A 5,083-nucleotide genomic window follows, 5' to 3' on the forward strand; every position below is an offset into this window, starting at 1 on the left:
AAATATATAAAATAATAAAAAAATATTTTATTACTTTTTAGATTTTTATTTTTTACTTTAGATTGCTTGACTGCCTTATATGCTTTACTGCTTTATATTTCTAGTTGATTATTTTCTTCTCTTGTACCTTATTTTTCATACTTTATTTTACTGATTGATAATTTACTTTTTATTATTAATTAATTTATTTTAATTACTTAATTATCTTTTATTTATTTATTTTTAAATTTTTGCCTCATATTGCTTTTCGTATATGGTAGATTTACTATTTTATATCTAGATTTTTTTATTTGCATGCATAGAAAAATTTTTTACTATCTATATCTTAGTGATTTATGGTATTCTATAGCTTAAAATAATTTACTACTCTATATAATTAGTGATTTTCTATTTTCTAAGTAGATTAGATTTCTTGCTTTTTATTTAGATTACGTAGTTACTTTTTATTCTTAACTGTGAGATTATCTTATTTGTATAGTTAAGTAGTTACCTTATTTATTACTGTCCATTATTTTTAGTAATTTACTGCTTTCATAGCTTAGAATAATTTATTGTCCTAAAAGTAGATTTGATTTATTGCTTTATTTATAGGTTACCTACTTGTTTTTTAATCCTAACATTATTTACTTTCCATCTAATTAAATTTACTAAATTTTTTAATACCTAATTAACCTAATTTAAAATTTACCTCTTATTTCTTCTTACTTAAAGATAACATAATATAAAAAGAATACAAAGACACTACATAATACTTGACTAATATAAATAAATCAATTAAATCTTAAAAGCTACTTAACATGTTTGGACACCTTTTCTTTTTGCGTTGCATATTTTTACAAAAAAATCTTAAGGACAAAATCCTAATCAATATAAGGTGGAGATTTCATCACCCTTCCTTGGCCCACAAACCATCATCTTGCAATTGTATTGACCTAAATCTCTAATTTAAAATCGATTAGATATTGACCTCTAAGGATCCTCGAGCTCAGTAAGACAAGGAACCCTAAAAGTTGGATCGGGTTCAGGTTAGTCAGTTTAACTGGTATTCAGAAAAGTAGTTCAAGGATTACATCCTAAAAGAAGGTGGTTCATTAATTGATTCCATTCACTTACCTGGCCAACATAGTTGGTGTTTAAGGAAAGCAACGGAGGGACTCCCACCAACTTTATACTTATCTGACCAGTTGAGCGGCTAGTCTACTACTTGGAGTGCTTGAAGATGAGTTTGATGGTTAGGAGCTATCTAGCTTTAGGGTAACCCATAAACAGGATTGATTGAACCACTTGATTGTTAACTAGAAACATCAAACCTAATTAATTCTTCTCTCTCTTCTTAGCCTCAGAACTCCTTAGGTTCTCTTCTTTAGAACTCTTTTCCTTCCTCTTTTTCTCCTCTTCTCTTTCAAAAAAAAAAAACTTGCTAAAATTAAAACTCGGTGAGGTCTTTTGGGTGCATGCTAGGACACCGATCATTACAATCTGATTTGCACCCACTAGACCTAGAGCTAGAAAGAACGATCCGAACAAATAAAATCAAAATCATGGATCCAAAACAAGAGATTGACCCACCATGACAATTGAGGGAGTACTTTACTCCCTCATCTTACACCTACTCGCTATGTATCCAGCCTCCTCTTGTGGAGGCAGCACAATATGAAATCAAGTCCAGCATTATTCAAATGCTACCATCATTCTATGTACTAACGAACGAAGATTTGTATAAATACTTGGATAAATTTTTTGAGATATGCTCCACAGTAAAAATCTAAAACTTTTTCGATGATGCCCTTAGGTTGAAACTGTTCTCTTTTTCACTTAAGAATAAAGTCAAGCATTGGTTAAACTCTCTAGATTCCATAACCATTTCAACTTGGGACCATTTTTAGATAGAATTCCTCAAGACATGCTTTCCAATTAGAAAAACAAATCAAATTAGAAAAGCCATCACTAATTTTTTCCAATTGGATGGTGAACTTTTTCATGAGACATGAAAAAGGTTAAGAGAACTTTTTCGTAAATGCCCCCACCATGTTGTCTCCAAATGGCAACTTGTTCAGTATTTTTATGATGGTCTATCGGAGAAACACCAACAAATGATCAATGCATCATGTGATGGGACATTCATGCTAAAGAGTAAGCATGAGGCTTGGCAGCTCTTTGAAACACTTAGTGAGAACTCCCTGCGTCACATGTCTGCCACTTTTAGAGAACAACATATATCTCAACAGAAAAGAGGTAGAATCTACCAGATTGAAAATGCTATGGATATCCATAATAAGGTAGATGAGTTATCCCAAAAATTAGACCATCTTTTGAATACTGGACACTCTCTGATTCTACCTAACCCAGTCCAAGATGTTTGTACCTTATGTGCAAGTCCGACCAATTTTGTTAGTGAATGCCCAACTACACCTCAATTTTCTGAGTTTGTGCACGAGCAGGTCTAGCAAGCTCAAATCCAACAAGCTCATAGATCAGAAAATAATCCATATTCGAATACTTATAACTCTGACTGGAGAAACCATCTGAATTCTTTTGGAAGACCACAGCCATGTTGGGATCTGATGGTGCAGTAGAAGGATTAGGTGATTAAAATTTTTATTAAAAATATTCGATGCACCGAAAACCCTAATGCCCAAAAACTCTTGACTATATCAATCAAAGTACAATAAAATAAATTTGGATCAGAAGAATACCTATAACACTAATTCAATTTCCATGAAGTGTCCAAGTGTCCACCCTTCAATGATGATCCACACAAAAATTGAACCAAAGACAGCGCTCCTTCTTCACCTTGCTTCAAGAGTTCTAACCCCTACAACTCAACCAGCCACCAATCGATCAGATCTTCCTCCAGACCTGAGTCTGAACTTTTCTAAACCATCCACTAGACTTGACTACCTTTTTCTAGACCTCTTAAACCCTTAGAGCTATTAGGATTAGGCTTGTCTTAAAAGAATAAGCCTTGTCCTAAAACCTAGAGTTGTAAGAGAGAAAGAGAGGGAGTGGATAGGGGATGTAAGAATTTAATGATCACCCCATCTGCCGTCTCTTATTTATAGCACCAAATGGGGTGCTAACAGAGAAGACATGCCTCATCTAGAAAGGTATATCAAGTCCTCGTATCACTTATCTGAGAGTCCTTAAACAGAAGGACTCTTCAGGGGGTGATACGTCGATTCTTGCCTTCTCATGCACAGGCATGCCTAGAACAAGATGCTTTTCGCATCTCTTCACACATCATATTAGCATAAAATTTTGCCACATAAACCTTTATTCAAATAGAAAGGCCATCACCAAATGACACATTATTTGGATAAGAGTTCATATGTGAGAAGGACTCTTTACTAAAGAGACGTGCGAGCACCTTCTCCCTATCGCACATGCGCATGCCTAGAAAAGGGTGTGAAAAGCAACCTTTCTTAATCTGATAATTTTTTAAATTTTTACCATGTAATCAGCACTTATAACTAATCCTTATCACAAAAATTATCAGATAAAAAGTGTTGCTCCTGGAATTGATTTTGATGATTATAAAGCATTTGAGGGGGTTACTAATGATTTTGGCTTGGAAAAAGACTTATTGCATTTCAGGGACAAAATCATAATTTTACCAAGTTCTGATTCGAAAGCCTCAAGAGCAAGAACAAAAGATGTACAATCTATTGGAGGCAATTTCAATATTTTTGGAAGCATATTTTGTAAGAAAATCAAGTTTTTATTTTTGAGTCGACCCCATGAGTCGACTCATGGCTAAAAGGGCTGAACAGCACACGAAAATTTTGACTGGCACACTCTGTGAGTCGACCCCATGGGTCGACCTCTTGGCATGAGCCGATCCTATGAGTCGACCTCTGCTGCTTTGAAGGTCAAAATTACAGAACAGTTATTTTCTGCTCTTTTCCACAGAGGTCGACCCCATGAGTCGACCCATAAGCATGAGTCGACCCTATGAGTCGACCCCTGCGATGAAAAAGTTCCACAACGGCTAGTTTTTAACCCATTTTAACTGCATTTAATACCCATTTAATGTGCTCTAATGGCTCTATTTCAGTCCAGATTACTCTCCACCATTATTTGAAGTTATATAAAGGGACTTAAAGGAGAGAACCAGAAATAAGAGAGAGATTTGAAAAAGGGTCTTCAAGAATTCATTTTCAACCCTAAGCAAGAGCCCACCAAAAGAGTTCAAGAAGCTTTTAATTCAAGTTCACCAACTCCTTAAGTGCTCATTCAAGTCTTCAACCACCTTGAAAAAATCTGAAAGAGCTTCCTTTTAATTGTGTAAAGTGTATTTAAAGCTTTATTCTCTCATTAAAGGAGCTTCATCTGTATTTTTATGCAATTAACTGTAATACTCTTTTTGAGTTATTATTTTTGTTTTGGAAGGGTTTCAAAATGTGGAAAGGTTGATCCGAACCTTGAATCGGATTGTATTGGGTTGGCTTGTATCCGAAAAATAAGTGTTCTAGCTTGGGATAGCTAGAGTCGGAGGTTCCAACAAGTGTATTCAGATCGAATACAGTTTAGTGGATTGAAATTTTCAAGTAGGAGCTTGGGGAGTGGATGTAGGTGCAAGGTTAGCACCGAACCACTATAAATCTTCTTGTTTGTGTTGTGCTTAATTGCTCTCCTTTTAAACTTCTTTACTCTCTTGCATTCTTGCATCCAACTATTACCCTTGTATAAATTACACTCTCCATACTTATCTTACTCTTGTTAAATAATCTTCATAGTTATAAATTAAGTTTAAATTTTAAAAAAAACTCAATTCACCCTCTTTCTTGGGTTGCATAGCTGGGCAACAAGTGGTATCAGAGCTCGGTGCTCTAGTCCTACTTTGATTTAACTATCAAAGAGCTAAAGATCTATGGCAACTCAAGTTGGCACTTCTCTAGCCAAGGGGTAGTCCACTAATCGACCTCCACTTTTCAATGGATCAAACTATACCTATTGGAAAGCTCAGATGAAAATCTTCATTCAAATACTTGACTATGATATGTGGAGTATCATAGTAAACGGACCACACACACCCACTAAAATAATTGATGGTGTGGAGTCAACCAAATCTGAAAAAGAATGG

General features: G+C 34.8%; 1 non-coding gene across 1 annotated transcript; it reads right to left on the reverse strand.

Annotated features, from left to right (window-relative positions):
• Nucleotides 1–1,928: 1,928 nt before the first annotated feature.
• On the reverse strand, nt 1,929–2,035 carry LOC114913436 (small nucleolar RNA R71). Its single transcript, XR_003799443.1, has one exon. It is a non-coding gene; the product is annotated as a small nucleolar RNA R71 (small nucleolar RNA).
• Between the last annotated feature and the right edge of the window lie 3,048 nt (nt 2,036–5,083).

This window comes from Elaeis guineensis, chromosome 14, assembly GCF_000442705.2.
Source record: "Elaeis guineensis isolate ETL-2024a chromosome 14, EG11, whole genome shotgun sequence".
Lineage (NCBI taxonomy): Eukaryota > Viridiplantae > Streptophyta > Magnoliopsida > Arecales > Arecaceae > Elaeis > Elaeis guineensis.